Raw genomic sequence first — 25875 nt, 5'->3', positions numbered from 1 at the left:
GTCTGCACACGACATGTGCTCGGCAGACTTCAAGCGAAAGCCGACGTGGGTGTAGACCATGACCTACCTAAACACTCAAGTCTCTAGTCCAGGTTTATCGCCTATTCGGGTTCCATCCATGAGGAGATCCGGCCGGAGTTTCGCTCACAGCCCCAAACGATGTGAACAGGGTTCCCGAGACACCAAACGGGCATCCGGTACACCGTGCCACGTACCTACCGCATCACAGCCCACCCCTACGGTCAGCGCTGTCCACGGCCTCCGGTAAGCTACAAACGCCAGAAACTACTTGCAACTCCTGGACAGAGGACAAGGGTGAATAAGAATTCGAGCGGGGTCATATTTCAGGGCCCAATGTATGGTAGTAGCTGAATCATGGATCACAAACACAGAACTCAGTTCCTGAGGACGGCTTCAATGAGACAACCCACCATGTACTCCTACATGGCCTCTCACCGACACCTTTTACCAAATCGTGATCACACACTTAGCTCACACATAGTAGGACATGTTCACACACCTCTGATTCATCCTCGATGAATCAGACCTGGTTCAACTCTAAGCAGTAGCAGGCATGACAAACAAGCATGAATGAGTAGGCACATCAGGGCTCAAACAACTCCTACTCATGCTAGTGGGTTTCATCTATTTACTGTGGCAATGACAGGTCATGCAAAGGATAAAGGGGTTCAGCTACCGCAGCAAGTAACAGATGAATCGGTGTTGTCCTAATGCAGTAAAAGAGAGCAGGAGCGAGAGAGTAGGATTGTATCGGAATGAACAAGGGGGTTTTGCTTGCCTGGCACTTCTGAAGATAACATTGAGTCTTCATCAGTGTCAACGATCACATCATCGGTATCACGTCTATCGAGAGGGGACAAATACCGGCAACACAGAAGGGAACACAATCAATGCAATGCACAATATGATGCATGATCATGACATGGCAAAATGAATGTGTTTTGAGCTAATGCAACTAGCAACAGATTAAATGAAGTTGGTTTGAATACAAGATTCAAATTCAAACTCCATATGTGATTATACAAATGCCATTTAATTGATTTGTGCTAAACAGCAGCTATAAGTTGTTCTAACATGCATGAGAGTGGTAAAGATAGATTCCTTGAATTTTTCTGATAATTTTTCATATATAATTTATCTCATTTGGAGTTACGGTTGAATTTCTATGAATTTTAGAAGTTTTAGGCATTTTCTGGAATTTCCTGAATAATATTAAATCCAGAAATGATTATGGCGTCAGCACCACGTCACGGTGACGTCAGCAGGGTCAACTGGGCGCCCTAGGTCAAACCTGACGTGTGGGGGCCACACGTCAGTGACACAGGAGCTAATCCCGGTCAAACCCAGCGCTAACTGAGGTTTGACCAGGGGTGGGGCCCTGCTGTCAGTGTCACTAGGTGTTGACTAAGTGCGTCATTAGCCCGAATTAATCTGCCACGTCACCCTCGCCGGAGTTACGCCGGCGGCGACCAAAACGACGGCGGAGCGTTTCAGAAAAACGCTACGGGGCTCCATTTTGAGCGCGATTTGTTGCTACGGCTTGCTGGCGTTCTTGCGCATCTACTGGTAGCAGCGACAGCAGTTGGGATGGCCTGAGTCGATGGCGACGAGCACTTCCGCAGCGGCCGGAGTTCGGGCACCCGCGGGTTTGGCGTTTCGGTGCGCGGGAGGGGGAGCTGGTTGGTGTGTTGGGCTCTTGGGGGCTTTATGAGCACGGTGGAGCACTCCGTCGTGGGCATGCGCGGCTATGGCCACAGCTGCGCCATGGCCGGCGGCGAGAAGCTCTCGGCCGCGACGGCATCGGTGTTAGAGGAAGAAATCAGGCCAGGGAAGAGGGGGGAAACAGCACAGGAGCTCACAGCGGGTGCAGCGGTGGCCTCGGCGAGCTCGGGGAGGCACCGGAGCGAGCGAAGCATCGAGGGGGATCTCCGGCGATCGAGGTCGGAAACGGCGGCACTGGCAAGGCTTCAGGGCGTCCGGCGTTGCGTAGCTCAGCGAGGAGGTCGAGGACGACGCGGCGGAGCTTATGGAACTGGCGGAGGGGCGAGGGAGGGCTGGTGGCTGCGGCTATAGCGAACGGCGGCGACGGCTGCGCTCGGGGATCACAGGGGAGAGAGGGAAAGAGAGAGCCAGAGGAGGGGGAGCGGTCCAGAGGGAGGGGATGAGGACGCGGAAGAGTGAGGAAGAGAGGCAGGGAGGTGCGTGGCGTCTCCGGGCGTCGAGGAGGAAGCAGGAGGTGGCCGAGGCCTCTCGGGCGCGCGCCACGCCTCGCCTCTGTCCTTCTGGCGAGGGAGGAAGACGACAGGGGAGGGGGTGGAGATGGGCTGGGCCGGCTGGGCCGGTTGGTGGCGCCAGGTAGGCTGCGAGTAAGTGGCCCAGGTAGGTTTCCTCTCTCTTTCTATTTATTTCTGTTCTGTTTTGTTTTTCTTATTTAGTTGCCACTGAATTCAAATTCAAACAATTTGAAAACAGTGCCAAAACTCCCCTGGATATTTTAAGTCACTTAATGGACTTTTTCACAAATACAAAAAATATCTCAGGTCATTTGAAAATATATTCATCATATATTATGAATATAATTCCAAATTCAAATAGAATATGATTTAAATTCAATGCTCAAAATATTCCTCAAAAATGTTCATTATTTTTGGTTTGGTGTAAAACCCTGGCCAAAATATAACCAACATTAGTTAAGGCCATTTTGGAATCATTGAATGCATTTTCCAGGGTTCTTTTGCCCTGCTTTTATTTAGGGTTTTGAGGCTTCCAACAATCCTCAACTCATGTTTCAGAAATTTAAATATGATGCCTGGATGAAGATGCAACTATTTACAAACAATATTCTAGGGCTGTGACAACTCACCCCCACTAAACAAAAATCTCGTCCCGAGATTCAAGCGTAGGGTAGGGTGAAGGGGGAACGCAAACTAGCACAATCTTCACGATCCAGGTTGCACTTCAATTGAACGTTGATTCAATCACCATCATTGTCTTGAAGTCTTGCTCTGCGAAATCCTGTCAACATGACATGGAGGGAAGAAGGAGACTCTAGAAGGGTCGATCTTCTCGAAGATCGAACAAATCACGGAATGAGACATAGGACCATCTCTCGGGTTGAGACACGAGATACACATCAAGAGGGGTGGAAAGAAACGGATGACGAAGGTTCACTAGGTAGACAACAATTTCACGCTTAAGAAGGTGGTAATCGATTGTCAACGTAGCGAGGAGTTGAGTTGCCATGATACCATAATGATGCACCTCAGGGAGGGTGGCTCGAAGATATATCCCCTTAAGTGGCAAAAAGAATTACCTTTGATTCAGGAATCATTGGAACTCTTTAAACCAGCCTAGGGCAATTCTCGAGCGATCGTTTGGAGGGGGGGTCGGTAGAATGGCATACTCGGACTTGGATGATGTGGATTACCTTGTTGAAGACAACGCAATGGATAAATTTGCTTGTCACCGGAAATGGAGGAGACCCATGGTAGAATGGCACATTGGCGGTGCAAGCTGGGAACAAAATGCAAATGCTGGGAATGATTCTGGTAACTAGGGAAGAACCCAACAGTAGAGAGTGATTTCACGGTTTCAGAAGGTCATAGCATTGCCGAGGAAAACTGAGAGGAATCCAAGGTAGTGCTGATGATAACACGTAGCGCTTGTGCGTGCTCTCAAGAACTTGAGCATTTCCATAATCATCAAGGTTTTACCAACATCCGTGTCAAGGATCCTGGCAACACAACATACTACCATGATGAATAGCGATGGACGATGCAGATGCAAAGGAGGATAATACTTTCTCAGATTTCACCCTTGGCAGGGCCAAGGAAATAAAATCTGGATGATCGACCGAGAGACATTTAGCACTCCGCTTCTAATGTTCTCCTTGACGTGCTAGTGTATCCCATTCATAGATATGGTTTGATAACTAGAACATCAAGTAAAAGGTCGGACTTCGGGAACACAAAAATCCATAGGGGCAACTAGGGAGTAAACCCTACGAAATCCCTATGGGGAGGTGGCCAACTTCATCAATCAAGATATTATAATAACAGGTCTTCCGGCTGGGTGTGTTGGCCACGACATCCACTTTACCGGTTATCGCGCGACCAATATTATAATTCTTGGGAAATATTCCAACCATCATATCTGCCTGAGATTCAGATCTGGTTGGTGTCAGGATATTCCAGACTCATCGAGTCTAGGAAGAAAAACGGAAATTTGCAACACAAATCGACGAGATGACGTTGCGGGATTCTCGGGAGATGAACTACGATAGCAAGCTCCAAAACATGAGCTGGTTCTGCTACAAACATGTGAACACATTGTCCCAGACATGCATGCCCACATGGTAGTCTTACAATAAAACACTACCGAGTTCTAGTTGGGAGCCATCAGCGAGGATATCGAAGTTCTTACATAAGTCCGGATTAGCTCTTATGAAGATACTCCTTCTCCTTGAACAAATCAGTCAGTGGCTTGGTGTGCTAGGATACACATATGGAATGAAGGTTGCAAGTCTCCAGACCACAGAATACTTCGCACGTGTGCATGACTGACTTGCGATGATTCCAGAGGAAGCAACATTGACTTTCTTGAGTCCACGGCGGCAACTTGCATCAAATGCACATGAACTAGAGGTCACTTCTTACATCCGAACATATGCTTCATGAGCTAGCATGAACAAATGCTTTCGAAAGTTTCCAACGCTAGCTTAATGTTCAGCAAAATTATGGAGAAGGCAAGGATGTTGTCAATGGGCACAACAACAATTCATCTGGGTTTCCTTTTAAAAGGAATTCCATAGTTAAGTGAACAAGTGATAGCATTGGTCAGACCAAAGATGTAATGGTGTATGCTCGAGGGATCAACCACGAATAAGACAACATTACGAGCATCGTTGGTACTGATTTGATTTGACGATAGCCCACACTCAAATCAAGGATTGATAAGACAATAGGTCCAGCAACTGATCACAGGGACCAATCGATGAAGATACCATCTTTCTTCAACACACACTACACAAGAATATCCCTTTGGAACGAACTAAGTTAGGCAAGCTTTTATCTTCCAATTCTCCAAGTTGTTGTCTAGCTTAACCAACTAGCTCAGGGATACCCAACACAGATTCTTGGAGAAAGGGTGGTTCTCCAGAAACCAACTTGATCACGAGCTCAACATAACAGTCAGGAAACAACCCGGTAACACTTCCAAGAAGATATTTGGAAAGTCACGAACCACCGGTATGTTACTAAGCTCGAGAACAATCTTGCTTTTGAGGGCAAGACGACATGATCAAATGAGTGAGGACTTGAAATAATTCCTAACTCATTGGCCGAGGAGTGCACCAGAAATAGGGACTAGGTAGCACAATCAATCTTAGGGTGACAATTCAATAATCAACACGCTAAGAATGAGGTTATCGTCCATTTAACTACCAAGCAACAGAGTTGCTAGCAATATTGATTTCACACGCCATGATTCATTTGTCGGCATTCCGGTTACAATAACACAGGAACCAAGGAATGAACAATGGTGGCAAGAAGTATCACTGTACCAAGAGTTCATAGGATGGTGTGCAATTCCTATAACAATCTCGATATAAAATATGTAATACTCCAAGGTAGAGCAGAACAAAAGCTGGAGTAGCAATTCGATCTGCGGAGCACAACTTCTTTGACCCAATCCTGGATAGGGAAGAGGTACTGGAGTTTGTTTCTCCTAGTCATTCCGCGATAGAATGGCTTGACGGACCACAAGAGTAATAGGCATCGATAAACGAACGCACGCATACTCTTGACTATCAATTGATAGACGAAGGTCAGTAGACAACTAAAGAGGGACAACTCAAAGGAACACACGATTTTCTGAGTTGTGGATGCATGGTTTGGCATGTCGAACGAATTCAACATATTTCTTCCGGGCAATCCATGCGGAAAGGTAGAACTGGCAGAGCCACAATATATAATGGAGAACTCATCAAGAGCACTCTTGTTGTCATCTTTTGGTTCAGAAGAACTCCTGCCAAGAATGGTTCATGGTAATTGGAAGAAGGATATACCACGAACCTCGAGGACTACCGCAAAGTTACTAATATCCTAAAGGAACTAGCAACACTATCAACATGAAGTAAGTAGAGTGAATCTCGGGTTCAAAACCCAGGAATAGAATGCCTACTAACTAAATGGCATCACAGGATGCTTTCGATAATAAAGGCCAGAATCTTCACACTGGGAACACAAAACGTTGCTAGATTACTAGGTGACTCCCTAAAACACCTAGGGTCATAATAGTAGCTCCAACATATATGTCAAGGCAATAAAGTACCTCAACTCACTGATTTGTGTGATTAATCTGACCAAAGGCACATCGGAAACAGGAGGAAGGGATTTGCAATTGCATCCGACTATTTAGAAACCTGGGATGACTCGGATAGCATAACGGCTGTAAATGCTCGGAAAAGATTTGAGACATTCACAAAAATGGTGGCATAACCACTCAGAAGCACAATACCAAGGTTCCGAGATCAACAATTAACATACGGAAGTAGTAGGAACTGAACTGAGACTTAAATCCAACAATCTTATAAGTCCACTGATTAGTAACACGTGATCCTAATAGAAAGAAGATATAGCCTAGTTCTTAATCCCCACAGGAAAGATAAGATGACTCAGATCAGAAGGCATAAGGTATAAGGAGTAAAACGAGCCTTACGTTCCATCCCACAATCAATTCCCTTACATAACTAAAGAATTTCTAGACTCAACTTTGACCAGTTTGGCTTGGTAATCCTACAGGCAGTCAAGCTCTGATACCAACGCTGTCAGGACCCCGACTCAATGCCACATCGATCTAGCATGTAACACCTCATATCAATTTGCGGCCTCACGCACGGTATTCCCACGGGTGTCGCCTTACCTTTGCCCGGGACCGTTTGCGCCTTTTGGCACACGTATATGACAGTGTCGCTAGCATCCATATGATAAGGAGCCCGGGGCTGACATGGCTAGTCGTAAACCCAAAGTGGCACAGACTTACAGGGACAGGCATCCATGACCCAGCATCGAACGTGTCGGTCATCAGCGAGTGAATCCAGGCTGTAGCACTGGGCTAGCAGGATTCCGGTGAACCGGGCTGTAGCGGGCTAACAGGACTCCGGTATTCATCGCGTGACATTTCCCCGAAGGGACAGACACAGGAACGAAGAAGGACACATGCCGGCCAGCCTAAGTGTTCCGAAGCAGTAGCAAGCTACCATGGCTCGGTGGAAACACTAGGAGACATTTCCCGATAAGAGAGGCTACTAAAGATAAACAACTAGATAGTCAGATCACACACATACCAAGCATTTCAATAACATACACACAATATGCTCGATATGTGCAAACACAACATGGCATCACAACATGACTCTACGACTCAAGTAATTTATTCAATAGGCTCCGAGGAGCGAGATATTACAAACAGGGGTCTCATGACCCAACATTCAGAGCATACAAATCAAAGCACAAGCGGAAGCTATCATGTCTGGGTACAGACATCTATAAATGAAAAAGGCTGAAAAGCCTGACTATCTATCAGATCCTGCCGAGGGCACAAGATTGTAGCTGAGGTAACAAGCTAAACGTCGAAGTCCACGTGGAACTACTAGTGAGACTGAAGTCTCTCTGCAAAAACATAAAATAGGCAAACGTGAGTACAAATGTACCCAGCAAGACTTACATCAGAACTAACTACATATGCATCATTTTCAACAAGGGGATGGTGGGGTTTAACTGCAGCAAGCCAGCTTTGACTCGGTGGCTATCCTAAACTACGACTGCAAGCGACTCTTTTGAGGTGGCGCACACGAGTCCACATATTCACCATATCAATACACCACTATGGATCCGCTCCCGTCTCCCTACGAGAACGCCATCCATAGCACTCACGCTTATCTTGCGCATTTTAAAGTATCCACTTTCACTTGTCTATGAACTGATATAAGCAACCCAGAAGTCCTTTTCCGCGGACACGGCTATTCGAATAGATGATGTTAACCCTGCAGGGGTGTACTTATTCATACATGTTTCCACCACTTAGCGTCTGCACACGACATGTGCTCGGCAGACTTCAAGCGAAAGCCGACGTGGGTGTAGACCACGACCTACCTAAACACTCAAGTCTCTAGTCCAGGTTTATCGCCTATTCGGGTTCCATCCATGAGGAGATCCGGCCGGAGTTTCGCTCACAGCCCCAAACGATGTGAACAGGGTTCCGTGACACCAAACGGGCGCCCGGTATACCCGGCCATGTGCCTACCGCATCACAGCCCACCCCTACGGTCAGCGCTGTCCACGGCCTCCAGCATACTACAAACACCAGAAACTACTTGCAACTCCTGGACAGAGGACAAGGGTGAATAAGAAGTCGAGCGGGGTCATATTTCAGGGCCCAATGTATGGTAGTAGCTGAATCATGGATCACAAACACAGAACTCAGTTCCTGAGGATGGCTGCAATGAGACAACCCACCATGTACTCCTACATGGCCTCTCACCGCTACCTTTACCAAATCGTGTTCACACACTTAGCTCACACACAGTAGGACATGTTCACACACCTCTAATTCATCCCCGATGAATCAGACCTGACTCAACTCTAAGCAGTAGCAGGCATGACAAACAAACATGAATGAGTAGGCACAACAGGGCTCAAACAACTCCTACTCATGCTAGTGGGTTTCATCTATTTACTGTGGAATGACAGGTCATGCAAAGGATAAAGGGGTTCAGCTACCGCAGCAAGTAACAGATGAATCGATGTTGTCCTAATGCAGTAAAAGAGAGCAGGAGCGAGAGAGTGGGATTTTATCGGAATGAACAAGGGGTTTTGCTTGCCTGGCACTTCTGAAGATAACATTGAGTCTTCATCAGTGTCAACGATCACATCATCGGTATCACGTCTATCGAGAGGGGACAAATACCGGCAACACAGAAGGGAACACAATCAATGCAATGCACAATATGATGCATGATCATGACATGGCAAAATGAATGTGTTTTGAGCTAATGCAACTAGCAACAGATTAAATGAAGTTGGTTTGAATACAAGATTCAAATTCAAACTCCATATGTGATTATACAAATGCCATTTAATTGATTTGTGCTAAACAGCAGCTATAAGTTGTTCTAACATGCATGAAAGTGGTACAGATGGATTCCTTGAATTTTTCTGATAATTTTTCATATATAATTTATCTCATTTGGAGTTACGGTTGAATTTCTATGAATTTTAGAAGTTTTAGGCATTTTCTGGAATTTCCTGAATAATATTAAATCCAGAAATGATTATGGCGTCAGCACCACGTCACGGTGACGTCAGCAGGGTCAACTGGGCGCCCCAGGTCAAACCTGACGTGTGGGGGCCACACGTCAGTGACACAGGAGCTAATCCCGGTCAAACCCAGCGCTAACTGAGGTTTGACCAGGGGTGGGGCCCTGCTGTCAGTGTCACTAGGTGTTGACTAAGTGCGTCATTAGCCCGAATTAATCTGCCACGTCACCCTCGCCGGAGTTACGCCGGCGGCGACCAAAACGACGGCGGAGCGTTTCGGAAAAACGCTACGGGGCTCCATTTTGAGCGCGGTTTGTTGCTACGGCTTGCTGGCGTTCTTGCGCATCTACTGGTAGCAGCGACAACAGTTGGGATGGCCTGAGTCGACGGCGACGAGCACTTCCGCGGTGGCCGGAGTTCGGGCACCCGCAGGTTTGGCGTTTCGGTGCACGGGAGGGGGAGCTGGTTGGTGTGTTGGGCTCCTGGGGGCTTTATGAGCACGGTGGAGCACTCCGTCGTGGGCATGCGCGGCTATGGCCACGGCTGCGCCATGGCCGGCGGCGAGAAGCTCTCGGCCGCGACGACATCGGTGTTAGAGGAAGAAATCGGGCCAGGGAAGAGGGGGGAAACAACACAGGAGCTCACAGCGGGTGCAGCGGTGGCCTCGGCGAGCTCGGGGAGGCACCGGAGCGAGCGAAGCATCGAGGGGGATCTCCGGCGGCCGAGGTCGGAAACGGCGGCACTGGCAAGGCTTCAGGGCGTCCGGCGTTGCGTAGCTCAGCGAGGAGGTCGAGGACGACGCGGCGGAGCTTATGGAACTGGCGGAGGGGCGAGGGAGGGCTGGTGGCTGCGGCTATAGCGAACGGCGGCGACGGCTGCGCTCGGGGATCACAGGGGAGAGAGGGAAAGAGAGAGCCAGAGGAGGGGGAGCGGTCCAGAGGGAGGGGATGAGGACGCGGAAGAGTGAGGAAGAGAGGCAGGGAGGTGCGTGGCGTCTCCGGGCGTCGAGGAGGAAGCAGGAGGTGGCCGAGGCCTCTCGGGCGCGCGCCACGCCTCGCCTCTGTCCTTCTGGCGAGGGAGGAAGACGACAGGGGAGGGGGTGGAGATGGGCTGGGCCGGCTGGGCCGGTTGGTGGCGCCAGGTAGGCTGCGGGTAAGTGGCCCAGGTAGGTTTCCTCTCTCTTTCTATTTATTTCTGTTCTGTTTTGTTTTTCTTATTTAGTTGACACTGGATTCAAATTCAAACAATTTGAAAACAGTGCCAAAACTCCCCTAGATATTTTAAGTCACTTAATGGACTTTTTCACAAATACAAAAAATATCTCAGGTCATTTGAAAATATATTCATCATATATTATGAATATAATTCCAAATTCAAATAGAATATGATTTAAATTCAATGCTCAAAATATTCCTCAAAAATGTTCATTATTTTTGGTTTGGTGTAAAACCCTGGCCAAAATATAACCAACATTAGTTAAGGCCATTTTGGAATCATTGAATGCATTTTCCAGGGTTCTTTTGCCCTGCTTTTATTTAGGGTTTTGAGGCTTCCAACAATCCTCAACTCATGTTTCAGAAATTTAAATATGATGCCTGGATGAAGATGCAACTATTTACAAACAGTATTCTAGGGCTATGACAACGGACTTGTCGGAGTAGGAGAGGGGCCCCGTCCGAAGGATGCTTCCGGCCAGCTCCTCGAGCTGCCCCACGGTGGGCGCCAACTGTCGTGGTGGGCGCACGGCAGATGCCAAGGGATGACTAAAGAGAGGAGGAGGCTCGAGGGCGCTGGTGGGCTTCGGAGGCGAGGTTGATATGCACGGGCGCGGGACGCCGGACACACCCAGGTTCGGGGCTCTCCGGAGAGATAACACCCCTAGTCCTGCCGAGTTTAGTTGGATGGTTGATAGTACAATGTCGCTCCTGGAGTTGTATGGAGGGGGAAGGAGGCTGGCCAAGGCTTCGGCTGCTCCTTCTCTCTGGTGTTGCTATGTTGTGGCTAGTCCTATCTTGCTTGCTTTATCTCGTATGGCTTTGCATGCCGGGGATCACACATATCATGCCCTCGTAGGTGTGGACTCCTGGGGGGTTTTATAGATCAACCCACCCAGGGTTACAATGGTAATGTGCCGAGTCGGTGGGTCCATATTGTTGGTGTCCGGGGTACCGGGCTGGGTCCCGCTTGGGAGCTTGTGGTTCGCCGGGTTCCCCTAGGTGCGGGCCTCGCGTGCCTAGGGGGACTGTGCGCCGTCTTGTCGATCGTCATGGCATGGCCGAGTCGAGACGCGCATAGTGTTCTCCGTCAGGCTGCCGCTTGCTGTCGTCAGTGGTGAGGACAGGAACACTATTGCCGTGCCAGCCCTGGTCAGCGGGTAGGTAAGGGGCACTATTGCCACGCTCCGGCTGACCACGGGCATGGGCGGGGGCACTGTAGTCTTGGTCATCGGTGATTGAGGTCTCGTCCCATCTTATGGCCTGGATGGGACAGGAGCTGACCCGTGGCTGGGTTGCCGTGGACGCCATGGGTGGGTTGGCTTGCTGGGGAAGCCAAGGTTGCGCCGGGCTGAGTTGCCTTGCGCCAGCCGCTGCGGCCGGGTCGACGTACCTTGCCGAGTCGAGGGTCTTGGCCGGGTTACGCGCCTTGCCGGGTCGAGCGACCCGGCCTGGCGCACGCCGGTTTGCGGGGCGATGCAGGCCCCGCTATTTTTGAAATAGATCCGGGTTCTGTTGCCTGCCTGGGGTTCATCCCCTCGACATGGTAAGCAAAATATTCTTGAGGGTACACGAGAATTTCATCTAGTCACTTTCACCATGTTGGTTTGATTCGTGTTCGCTACTTTGATAATTTGATACGTGGGTGGACCGGTGCTTAGGTGTTGTTCTTACTTGAACAAACCTTCTACTTATGATTAACCCCCTTGCAAGCATCCACAACTACGAAAAAAGTATTCAGATAAAATCTAACCATAGCATTAAACTTTTGGATCCAAATCAGTCCTTTACGAAGTAGCGCATAAACTAGAGTTTAAGCTTCTGTCACTCTAGCAACCCATCATCTAATAACTAATCCACAGTGCATTCCGTTAGGCCCTAATAAGGTGAAGTGCCATGTAGTTGACGTTCACATGACACCACTAAGGGAATCACAACATACATATCATCAAAATATCGTACACATATCAAGTTCACATGATTACTTGCAACAAGATTTCTCCCGTGACCTCAAGAACAAAAGTAACTACTCACGAATGATAATCATGCTCAAGATCAGAGGGGTATTAAATAGCATAATGGATCTGAACATATAATCTTCCACCAAATAAACCATACAGTAATCAACTACAAGATGTAATCAACATTACTAGTCACACACAAGTACCAATCTAAGGTTCCGATACAAAGATTGAACACAAGAGATGAACTAGGGTTTGAGAGGAGATGGTGTTGTTGAAGATGTTGATGGATATTTCCCTCCCAAAGATGGGAGATTTGTTGGTGATGATGATGATGATGATTCCCCCCTACAGGGTGGAAGTTCCCCCAACGGAATCGCTCCGCCGGAGGGCAAAAGTACTCCTGCCCAGGTTCCGCCTCGAGACGGCGGCGCTGCATCCCAAAAGTCCTCTCCTGATTTTTTCTAGGTCAAAATGACCTATATACCAGAAGATGGGTACCAGAGGTAGGCCGAGGAAGGCACAACCCACCAGGGCGCGCCCGGGGGCACTGGCGCCCCCAGGTGGGTTGTGCCCACCTAGTGGGCCCCTTCTGGTAGTTATTTGCTCCAATAATTCTTAAATATTCCATAGAAATCTCCGTGAAGTTTCAGCTCATTTGGAGATGTGCAGAATAGGTAACTTTGACGTAGCTTTTTCAGGTCCAGAATTCGAGCTGCCGGTATTCTCCCTCCTTGTGTAAACCTTGCATATTATGAGAGAAAAGGCATTAGAATTACTCCATAAAGCATTATTATGCATAAAAACATTATAAATAACAGTAGGAAAACATGATGGAAAATGGACATATCAACTCCCCCAAGCTTAGACCTTGCCTGTCCTCAAGCAAAAACCAAAATCAAAAAACATGTCCACATGCTTAGAGAGAGAGAGAGAGAGAGACAGAGGTGTCGATAAAAACAAAATATAGACATAGAAGCATCATGTATATTATTATAACAACAACAAACTTTGTTATAGAACTTTCTATGGGGGTACATTACAACAAATCTTCTTTTTCTGCAGCATTGCTTCTATGATCTTAGGAGCACTGGCCGCCATGGCCCAAACGAAAGTCAAAAGACCTCTAGCTCATAGTTCGATTGGACATGTAGGTTATATTCGTACTGGTTTCTCATGTGGAACCATAGAAGGAATTCAATCACTACTAATTGGTATATTTATTTATGCATCAATGACGATAGATGCATTCGCCATAGTTCCAGCATTACGGCAAACCCATGTCAAATATATAGCGGATTTGGGTGCTCTAGCCAAAACGAATCCTAATATGAAATTGTATCAAATAACTTTTATCATAAAACTTTATCACATAACTTTTATCATATAACTTCTCATGAGCAAGTAACAATTCATCACAACATTGAAGTATAAAGCATAAACTCTATTGAAAACGAACAAACTATGTTCTGAGTCAACTTTGCAACTACAATTCATCATATTTTCAAGAAGGGTCACGTATCAGAGCCTTTTGGCAGGTCCACATACTCAACCATCATATAGTCTTCCATGATTGCTAACACTCACCACATACACATGAGCAAAGAGTTTCAACCGGACACATAGAAAGATAGGGGCTTATAGTTTCGCCTCCCAATGTATTCACCTCAAGGGCGATGTCAACAATAATAACTCATGCCCACTCATATCCAACTGGATATATGTGCCTAGATCTTTCCTCACCACATGGTGCTTACAAAAAGAGAAAATAAATGGAATCGGGAGAAATACCTTGACTCTTGCATAAAACTAAATACATAAAAGTAAAAGATATTCCCTTCGGAGAGGGAAGCAGAGGTTGCCATGCACTTTTTGGTTGTATGCTTGATCTCTTAGTGCAAAAGAACGAGACGCTATATTGCCCCTTATGATAGCAACCTTTATTATGCAGTCTGTTGATTTTATTATTTTGCCATCACAAGTTTGTACAACGCTCAATTTTCTCTTACACTAAATGATCTAACACATTTAGAAGCAATTTTTATTGCCTTATTGCACCGATGACAACTTACTTGAAGGATCTTACTCAATCCATAGGTAGGTATGGTGGACTCTCAAAACAAGATTTGGGTTTAAGGGTTTTGGATGCATAAGTAGTATCTCTACTGAGTGTGGAATTTTTTGCTAGCAAAGATATTGAGCAAGCACCACATGTTAAAGGATCTATGACAATATAACTTCTATGTGAATATGAACAAGCATAAATCATTACGTTGTCTTCCTTGTCCAACATCAACAATTTTGGCATATAATATTTTGATGGGGGCTCCCAATCATAAAAGATGTCCAAGATAGTGTATTTGCATGTGAATCTTCTCTTCCCTTATTATTTCTTTCATGAATTGCATCATTGACCAATGCTATGTTTGTCAATCTCCAATAAATTTTACTACTTATACTTTTCCTTATGTGATTTCATTACTTACCATAAGATTAGCATATGATATTTTTCATTTATTTCCTTTATTTTTATTAGAACATGAAAGTAAAGAAACAAAACTCAAACTACTCTTTATTATATATCTCACACACGATTACATCAAAAGATCACTAAGCAAGCACTCAAAAAGAAAGGATTAAACTAAACTTGTATTCAACTAAATCAAAAAATAACTAAGGTTCGAACTAAAATAGATAAAGGCAAAGATAGTGGTGGTGATACGATACCAGGACACCTCCCCCAAGCTTGGCACAAGCCAAGGGGAGTGTCCATACCAGGAACTCAAGTCTCCTTTGGTGATGAAGATGGTGGTGGTGGTGATGAGGCAGTAGTCTTATCCTTTTTCTCCAGCTTGTGTCAGAGAGTAAAATTATGTATCATCAACTCCTCGTTCTCCATATCAAGCTTTATTATCCTCTTGCATAATTCCTCCTTGCTTTCCTGCTTGAAACAAGGAGAGTCTGGTTCATCTTCATCTTCCTCATTGGTGAACCATATATAGGGATAGGTGTCCTTGAAGATCTTTTTATCCAATGGCTGATAAGAAACTGGGCAATCCTCTTCCGAATCTTGAGATGACATATTTTCTGATCTACCAGAAAAACAACAAGAAAGAAGAACAGAAGATTTCTCCGTAATACGGTGGTCAATACGTCTGGGGGTATATAAAGATTTTTTTATCTTGAGAAATAAGCAAACGGGATAAAAACGGAGTCCGGAAGGTTCCCGAGGTAGGTACAAGCACGCCCTGGTGTCTTGTGCCCTCCTCGGGTGCCTTCCTGATTGTTTCTTATTTTCCTAATTTTTAATATACTAGTTGACCCGTTGCGCCAAATGGTGCAGAGACCTGCTGAAGACATGCTGTCGATGAAAATTATTTCATGTTGCAAGAACCTTCAACTAAATCATGCTATTTTTTAAACATGTTTATTATGTTGTTAAATAATAGTCTAGAAAAAGGGAAACTTTGCATAATATGAATATGTTCAGTTTGAAAATATGGCCACTATGATGAGAGAGTAAAGTTGGCATGGTTGTATTTTTTAGCAATGGGTTTGGAAAAAGAAAATATTTGTGTGACATGAACAAGCCTAGTTTGAAAACATGGTTATCATCATGAGAAACCTGGCCGTGCATCTTTTTCCTGCAAAAAAAGAGGGAAAAAGATAAGAAACCTAAGTAAAAAACATGTCTTTGTTGTGCATATATAGAGATATTTAGCTCAGCCCACACAGAGCGATGCCTGTGGCCCGTGAGGAGCTGAATATGAAGCGGAGGGGGCGGATCCAGCGGAGACTCTCTATCTCCTTCTTTCTTTCTCGGTTCCTCAGCTGGGTGACAGAGGCGTTTCCTCAGCCGCCGACCAAAGCAATTTCTTACCTCTTTTGATTTCGGATTTGTCTGCATGCAAGGATTTACTTTCCATTCAGCAGAGACCCGCTAAAACCATGTTGTCGATGAAAATGGTTAACATTTTGCAAGGACGTATGACGCACAAATCTATTGAATCCATATGCGCGTTGAAAGCGAAATTCATGTTTTAGTTGGTTTAGTTGTGGGCAAGGACATATGATGACCAAATTTACCCCTTTAATAAAAAAAGAAATGAAGAGTATTGTCTATAATGAGATGTACACACATTTTAATTCACCTCTGAGCCAAATGGCGCAGAGTCCAATTTGATACCACACGCTCGTTGAAAATATTTGCATTTTTTCAATATCTTTATGTTTGAGCAAGCGCAAACACCATGTCAAACCCAAAGTGTTTTGAAAATATTTGACTTTGCTAGTAGAAGTAGGTTTTAGCAATCAGGGTAGCATGCATAGAGCCAAATGGCGCAAGGTATATGACATACAACTTTACCACGAAGATGTGCCGCGATATCTTCCTCTACTTAATTATGTTCAAACACATTTGGAGTTCAAACCCATAATTGGTGTCACATTCCTGAATTAAAACCCAAAACACCCACCTTGTGCAACATGGCCTTTTACAGTGGGAAAATTATTACCACAAACAGAGTCCAGATGTTACATGTTACATAAGACTTTAGCTTGAGCAACTGTCATACAATAGGTATATAAATTTCCTACGTTTAATCACAACAGCAAACAATAACCTTTCCAAAGGGCAAACTCCCTTATGCAGTGTTGTCCTTTCATGTGTTTTAAAAAAGGAACCTTTATTTTATTAGCAAATAAATAGTTTGATGGGAACCAAACATTTGGTAGTAGCTTGTCCCACATCTCAATCTCCTATAAAATGAGCGCAGGCGGCCAAAACACAATTGTTTCGATACAACAACGGTAAAAGAAATGAGTAATCTTCAAAGAAACACAACATTTACATTAGTATAGTAGCTTTTTTAACCATGCAGGTGAATTGTATGTAAACTTTATAGAACAAGGCCAACGCTAAGGAACAACATGTTGCCATACTCATCCTGCTCTCGCTTCTGGTCATCAATCCGGGGAATCAACTCCTGCCAGCGCCTTGAGCAACAACAACGACAGCATGCCCCTTCCCTTCAACATGGAAATCGATCTCAGGATTCAAACAACAGTCAACATCTCAGGCTGCTCAGGGTGGCATGAAGAGTAATATGTCCCATGCTCCTTCCCATAAGTTTGACAAGACCAATGCCATCCACAATATTCACAACCCCACATGTGTCGCATCGATTGCCTACTGAGCACTCTCCACTGCAGTTTGAAACCCAAACGCCTTGTCTATGATTTTGATGTCATTGTCCTAGTTTTTTGGGATCCCTGTAATGGATATCCTCAAACGACACCGTTTAAACTCTTCGAATATCACCACTGCTCCTCTCATTGTTCCATCCCCGCCAATCACATATACCTGTGATTGCCATAAAAGGAATATTCAGATAGGATAGTAAGATCAAGGCCTGAAGAACATGAACAATTGGCATGTGAACCAACACATTTAACATTGTACTTAATTTTTTTGACAATAAAACTGGAGCTGGGACCATATACATCAGAAGCTAGCCCTAGCTTGGTTTGTGAAAAAGGCAAAACCAGTTTCTTATGTGCCTAACACACCAGCAAATAAAATGCAGCCTCCTCTACATGCCAATAGTTCCAAGAAAAAGATTAACCATGAGAGCATCAAACTATCTGCAAACATGAAGGCCCTTGCTTGGATTAGACAGGATGAGTATGCCATGATAATCAAAAGGAACAAAAAGATGGGTTAAAATTTATAGATCAGTGCTAGGAAGATATTGTCTTGAAGAACAGAAAGTAAGAAAACAATAAAGCAAGCAACGAACCTGCAAAAATATCCTCCAAGTTTTGCGTGAAAATCAATCGAATATATCCGTGATCGCATATTTGTCTCTGTCGAGGTACTCTACAGGAAGGTTATCCATAAAACAGAGTAAAGTTGTTTTTCCTTTTTTGAGAGTTTGATAGCAAACCTACAATGCATCAAAAAGGGATTAGAATTGATAAGAAAAGAAATCTCTGCTACTTTATAGTCAAAGAACATGGTTCCATTGACAAAAATACAAAAACATTGAAATTTGACGGTGTAAGGAACCTGTAGTGATATACTGAGCCATAAACTACTTTACAATGATATACTCAACCATAAACCTGAAGCTCTACTTTGACGCCAATAAATTTATAACTGGGAATGAAGGAAAATGAAATCATATACTCTTAAACATATTGCAGAAACAGAAGCATGAAGCACACTTCCTTGAAATTTGAATACAAGTGAACATTCATTTAGCATATGGAGCTAACATAAACTTAAGCAAGACTATTCAAATGATCATGGTACATGGTGGATTTATGTTACATGGCACATTCATTTAGCATTCAGAGAAAGCTACTTATAAACCTACAGTAGTCAAGACTCTGCACCTACCATCATCACGATTGTGGACATACGATGTGCTATGTATTGTCAGATCTTTCATTGAAATAGTTTGTAGCACTAACAGACATACAAAGGCTGACCCATGTTATTTCAGCCTTATGACTTTTACTTTAGCAGAACACTCATTTGGTCAATCTTAGTAGAAGAGCATCGAAACAGTTTTAGGCGCATCCATTAAGAAAATAATAACAATAGCAACACCTTTAGGCATATAAATTGGTTAGTAAAACATATCTTCTTCGGATTATTCTACCAGGATAGATAATAAAACTTCACCTCTCAGGTCCCTTTTCAACATAATGCCAATATATACTTCAAAATAGCATGTCAAAATTTAAAATATCGGTTGAGATAAAACATGTGATTGATCAGTGTGAGCCACATTGCTTCTATTTTTGAAACAGTTGTAAACATTGGTGATATAGGTTTAGTGACTGTACAGTAAAATGTGTATATCCTATGTCTCAGGGATGTGATAAATTACACTTCAGCATTTGAATAATAGTTTCGAAAATAATAGAAACTTCTCCACTTTGATGTTCCTCAACACAAGGAGCTTGTAACAAATCTGGAACCACTCCAGCCGTATACACGTTAGTCCATGCCAAACATTTTAGCTTAAGAATAATCGTATGGTCTAATATCTTTAGAAATAGCTAAAACTTATTTCTTCTAAGATGGTTACTACAGGTATGAAATCACTCCAGCTATTAGTACATATGAAACTTCTCTAGTGCTTCCATGTTGCCTGTCTGCACACTTCAATTATTTTTTGCAAGAACAAACCAGACTAAGAAAGCATTAGTGTGTTGCATCTTACTCAAGTTACCAGAAGATGAGAGAATGCTTGCCGATAAAAGGGGAGCAAGGATATAATAACCTTTAAACATCCAAGGAAGTAACGTGTAATCCACCCAGCAAGTAAAATAGAGGCCACGGAAAATCTATTCCTCCAAGAACAAGAGGCTAATATACTTTAAGAAAATTGATGGTAAGACCATGCAGTCACAAAGAAATGGTATGGTAGCAACTCTATACAACCTGCTTAACTATTTCCCTCCTCTCAAGCTGCAAGTCTTAACATGGCACAATGGAGGAACACGACGCATTCAGGCATCCAATAGCTCCAAAGTGCACGCAGAATTATAATTATATACTGGAGGCTATCGATTGTCAAATTATTTATTTTTCCACGACCTGTGAAAATCTATTGTAGTGTAGTGTCACATTGCTGGTATAGAAAAGGCTGCTACAATAATGAGAAGAGAAATATATTTTGGGACTGCTAGATGGATAAAATCTTGATTTGAAATGTTAGTAGTGAATTTGTTCTTTTGCTCATGATGTGATTTCTTTTGCTAGGACGAATTAAGCCTGGGTAGAGTAGCACATGTGTGCAGGTTTGCCTATAATAAATTAGTCCTGAACCTGAAGTATATATGTTTATTTTAGCACTACAAATAATGTATGAAACTGATATTCCTTTCAAAAGTTTTTGTGCGTTATGTCTCTTCTTCTACTTGATTTGTTCTACATTTTTGTACTGTTGTAAAAAGTTTCTCTACTATTTTATTAGGCTCAGCTAGTGACTTATCTCAGGCATTTTCAACAAGCAGGAGCACTTGTAAGCGTCTACCATGAGGAGGTGACCAGTACTCGAACAACTGGATACCACAGGAGGAGGTGTAGACAGATGAACATAATATTCAGGTTGACCTAACCATAACAACATTTTGGCCACTGATATTTCGCATCAAACACCAGCAAATTCTACAAATACACATATCAGAAAGTTCTTCTATTCAGTTACATAATCTAGAAAGGTTAAACCAAGTCATAGAAGCTCACCTTATATAATGAATAGCATCCATCGTGTAGCTTTATCAACGGTACTGTTCAACTGAGAATCAGAAAATCTAGAATGATAAGCATAATCAACTTTGTAGATAAGCACCAATAATTCCGTGGAACCCAAAACTTCCAATACCTGAACAATCCAAACAGCAACAAAATAGAAAATGGCCATTAGTTCAACAAATGTGAAGTACTGAAAGGCCTAATTCTGTTGAAATTTTTGCCATGATTAAATATAACTTCTGATTAGCATATTTAGCAAAAATCGGAATTGTCCAGGAACAATAAAATATGTATGACAACTAACAAATGTAAGGTTTCACAGATATTTTTTGAAATAACAATTCAGGGTTATGATTCATTGTGCAGAAGGTTCACATACTTCTGAAAAATATGATCCAATGAGTCTGTACTAACCTACTGTAGAACAAATATTTGGACGACACGTAGCCCTACCATGCTGGAGATTATGCTACATCACACTTTTGCTTCTTTCCATCACGGATGCAATTCACATTGAGAAAAGCATCTAAGCATATTGAGAAAGGAACTCGACAAACTCAACAGAGAATGCAAATACAAATTATTAATAGTGCCATATATATATAATTAGTGCAAATTCAGGAGTGAGTTCACTCTTTTTTTATCAGACTATTATGTGAGAAGGTGAATGATATAATGCATAAAAAACAATAATCAATGTAAGAAAGCAAACCGATGTGCAAGGGCGGTTTAACTCTAAATCATGATTGTGTAGGATGAATGTGCCTTCATAAGTCAAACAAAATCAGTGTTCCAGAGGAAGCAATAGGCAAAGATAGAGGACACCTAATTGGCTGCTGAGGCCATGCCATGTTGCACCGCCCCATGTTTGACTTTCCTGCCGAGTCGTACTCCTTTTCATGTTCAAATAACCAGCTGGGTAGCAAGATCGCTTAAACCCACAACTCAACATCAAGATGATCAAAAGAAACAAACAAGTAACAGGACCATGTGTGATTGCTTACCTAATTAGACATCTATATAAAACAGAATGACATAGCTAACCTCCTCAGAGAACTATGGATGCCTATGCAACCATGGAGGCATCCATACTAAACAGCAACTGAAAACACTTTTACATAATAATCACTGACAAACAATCAGTCCAGAATCTCAGGAAATACCAGGAAATAAGGTACATCTTACATATGTCAATAGAAGATCAGAGCAGAGGAGAATATAATGATCATTCGGCGCTTCTTCATCTGCGACCTCACACATGCACGAATGTGTCGACAAAGCACAACATGCTGCCATGGATTCCAAAATAGATATAACAACGGAGACAAGAGTGCACATCCTGTTCAAATGGAACCACAAAAATAAGCAACATAATAGAAGTAGTAAACAACATTCAGGAATATCCCTATTTTAGAAAGAATAAGGTTACTCAACTTGCTAATATTCCTAAACAAAATCGAGACACAGAGTCGACCTTTCCAGTTCAAGTAAAGATGATTACGGATCCGAACTTCTAGCTAGCACACACCTGAAGAGCCAGACATGGCAACGATGCATCAATATATACGCATATATATTCCCTAAATCCAGGGGCAGTAAAATGAGAACACTCTTTTCGTTACCCATTTCTAACCTTTACACTATCCCGCAAAGAAAAGAGGCTAGCTAAATGATATCATACTCTCTGATGAGAGTGATATTAACTAAACAAAGTACTAATGTCAGGTTGCTTGATTAGTTGAAGGAACACTTCATACAACCACATAAATAATAGAAGGCACGTATGTGACGACTCCTCTTTGCTGGTTACGATTAACCAAATATACCAAATCAGTTGCAGCACGGGGATGTCAGCAAACTTGACACAACTACATTCTCTGTACATCATATATAAGAACAAGGTGAAGCACAAAAAGAGGTTATTAATTACCATTAGAGCCATTGGAAGAAGATCACTTTCGAATCTGATGAACGTGGTCTTCTATGTCAGATCTGCACACGTCAAGTTCAAAAATCCAAATATTAGCAAAGTAAATTATGAGTGAGGAAGGAAGTGAAGGAGAAAGAGCGGAGCACCTAGTTCGCTGCTGGCCTGCTGTCGGTCTACAAAAAGAGGGGTACACTTTTTGTACCCCTATAACTGTGCACGGGCAGTCCGAGCCACGGACACCACTGCACCGAGCAAGGCAAGGGAGGTGAGCCAAGGTAAGGCCGAAGCTCGAAAGGAGCAGAACGACGCCAAGACCAAGACCACGAAGAGCAAAGGGAACGAAGCAGACTCCCCCGGCAAGATCCTTGCTGGGGGACGGTTTTAGCAAACCCGGCAAGGCCCTTGCCGTGGCGGCTCGCCCCACACCTACAGAGCGAATCACCCTTGAGTCCACTGCCCCCATGGGGCAAGGATTCGGGAGACATCCCCGTGGTGGCATGCAGATCTTTGTGAAGACATTCGAGATCAGATACACACTATAGAAGATGACGACCCTTGGCGGGATCCCAGCCAAGGAGGACCACAAGGCCCCCGGCAGGAGCCTTGCCAGGGATGATAGCAGGCGCCACGACAAGACCCTTGCCGGGGCCCCGGCAAGACCCTTGCCGGGGATACGGCGAGGCCCTTGCCAAGGACTCCCGTAGGGCCACCATCAGGCCTACGCCAATTCCAACCTCTACCACCGTTCGCATGCAGCTGCCGACCCAACCAGTTGGGCAGGCACCTGCATGGCGGCAAGCGGATCTTCATGGAGACCCACCGCTGCGCCACCTCAGCTACCTGCCTGCCTACATGGCACCACAAGCACCGCTGGCCAGGGCGTGTGTCGACACGAAAGGGATCGGCGACGAACAAGTCTGGGCTCTCCCCGTCCCCGATAAAGCAGGGACACCTAAGCACGATGCATTAAATGCGCCTTGTCATGTAATGCGAGGGATAAACTCGCATCACTATGCCCTTTCCACCTCCTGTGTGCCACTGTGGCAACCCCTTTCCCTATAAAAGGAGGCCCAAGGCGACCAGGAGGGGGATTCGGCTTTTTGGAGCTCCTCACGCCCCATTGCTAGCTGAAGAACATAGATAAACAAACCATCAAGGCAGGAGTAGGGTTTTACGCATCCTCGCAGCCCGAACCTGGATAAAAGAACCCGCGTGCTACCTGTTCGATCCGCCCTTCTCACAACCCCGCGCCCCGCAACCATAGTAGGGATTCTCGTGATCCCATAGGTGTCGTCCTCGCACCGACATCTTTGGCGCGCTAGGTAGGGGGCGCAGTTGTGAGAATCGGCTCTGGCAGTTAGTTCGACGCTTCTTCATCGTCATGGCGCCCAAGAAGAAGATGACAGTGGCGGTTGGCCCGCCGGGAGCCGGACATTCCGTTCCGACGTGGTCGAGCAGCGGACCGGTCGCGGAAAGGACCCGGGGCGCCGTTCGCGAACACCAACACCGTCCCAGCAGCCAAAGTTTGGGAGGCGGCGATGTTCGTGCGCCTGGTAACGGGCCGCACGCCGCCAAATCCAAAGACAGAGCCAGGCTCTCCGCGGGTGGCGCGGGGCCTTCCAGGATCGCTGCCACCCCGCCCGAAGGCAACGCGAGGGCTTCCAAGACTCCCATGCTGACACCGACGGCGCGCTCCTCTCAAGCGGCACGCGACAAACGGCGTAATCACACCGAGGACCTCGGGCATCGCCACGGAAAGAGCCCCGAGCACCGTTCCCGGGATTTAGAAGACCTGCCTGCCCGCCGAGGCGCTGGTGAGGATGGCGTGCGACCGCGGGGTCGTGATGGAACTCCTTCTGACATGGTCAGAAGTCGAAGCGCGTCACGATCCGTGCAGGTTTCGCTGCCACCAACGCCAGCGGAAGCCCTGGCGCGCGCGCAGTTGCTCCTCGATTTCCCTCCCACTACGGGGAAACTCGACGAATGGAGAGCCACCATCCGAAGCCTTGTTGTGATGGCCAACAAAGATGAACCGAGTCCGGTGGAGCCTCCGGGTCGACGCTCCGACGGAGTCCCACGCACCAGTGGCAGGAGAGCCGGCGGCGCCGCGACCACGGTGCACTCGCCTCCTCCACGCCCGGTACCGCGAACGCCAGCCCGTCGCGACGTCACGGGCGACGAGATCTCCGTAGCATCGTCCGACCCGCGGGCCCACTTTAACCAACGCCAAGTTCTTCGGGAATGAGAACATGAAGACGCTCGAACCACTATCGAGCGCCGGCACAGAGCGCGCCACCAATCAGATAGGCGAGCAGGGCCTGCTGTGAGCCACCCAGCACCGGGGAGCCCTGGAGGCCTACCTTACGAGGTAGGCTGTCCGGCTTTTACCCGTGAGCTGCGGCAGTTCCAGTGGCCCACTCATCGCACCTTCAAACCCGACGTGGGCGAAAAGTACAGTGGCAAGACCCATCCGTCCGAGTTCCTCAACGTCTACACCATCGCGATGCAAGCTGCCGGAGCCCGCGACGATAAGGTGCTTGCGAATTACTTTCTGTTGGCTCTTAAACCCAACGCCATGTCATGGTTGATGCACTTGCCGGTAGACTCTATTTCCTCCTGGTCGGATTTGTGCCATGAGTTTGTGGGCGCCTTTACTGGAGGCCACCAAGCCCATGGCCAAGCAAGCGACCTGCACGTCATTCCCCAGAAGGGAGGCGAGAGTCTCCGCAAGTATATTCAGAGGTTCAGCCGGGTATAGTACAATATCCCTGATGTTCACCCTGCCACCATCATCAGCGCGTTCCACCAGAACGTGTGTAACCGCAAGATGCGCGAAGAGCTGGCAATGAACAAGGTGAGAGATGTAGCAGAACTCTATGTTCTTGCTGACAAATGTGCCCGAGCCGAAGAGGGAAGGAAGTACCCCGGTGAAGATGCCGGCGTGGAAACTGACTCCTCAGATGAGGATACTGCCGCCCCGGCGAAGAAAGGCCGGCGCCGCAACAGGAAGCGCAAAGGAAAATCCGTGCTTGTCGTCGAGGGATCCGAAGACGCCGGCTCCACCAAGAAAACTAGGCAGATGACCCCGGCAAGGGGGTTGCCGGGTGTGTCGCCTCCCAGGCCTTGGCGGCTGCCGAGAATCCGGGAAACTCCGACAAGCGAT

At 45.6% G+C, this 25875-nt stretch overlaps 2 long non-coding RNA genes across 3 annotated transcripts; both read right to left on the bottom strand.

Annotated features, from left to right (window-relative positions):
• Positions 1–17397: 17397 nt before the first annotated feature.
• Positions 17398–21007, bottom strand: LOC119281267. 2 transcript variants are annotated; one of them, XR_005138338.1, is made up of 3 exons: positions 20774–21007; positions 18312–18670; positions 17398–17875 (listed from the first exon to the last, which is right to left on the bottom strand). It is a non-coding gene; the product is annotated as an uncharacterized LOC119281267 (long non-coding RNA). The 2 variants fall into 2 exon arrangements; XR_005138340.1 differs by lacking the exon at positions 17398–17875 and adding an exon at positions 18037–18156.
• A 1083-nt stretch (positions 21008–22090) lies between these two features.
• LOC119281266 lies at positions 22091–22744 on the bottom strand. The gene is made up of 3 exons (XR_005138337.1): positions 22713–22744; positions 22311–22362; positions 22091–22121 (listed from the first exon to the last, which is right to left on the bottom strand). It is a non-coding gene; the product is annotated as an uncharacterized LOC119281266 (long non-coding RNA).
• Between the last annotated feature and the right edge of the window lie 3131 nt (positions 22745–25875).

This window comes from Triticum dicoccoides, chromosome 3B, assembly GCF_002162155.2.
Source record: "Triticum dicoccoides isolate Atlit2015 ecotype Zavitan chromosome 3B, WEW_v2.0, whole genome shotgun sequence".
Lineage (NCBI taxonomy): Eukaryota > Viridiplantae > Streptophyta > Magnoliopsida > Poales > Poaceae > Triticum > Triticum dicoccoides.
The sequence above is the reverse complement of the archived record's forward strand: the minus strand, read 5'-3'. Positions and strand labels throughout refer to the sequence as shown.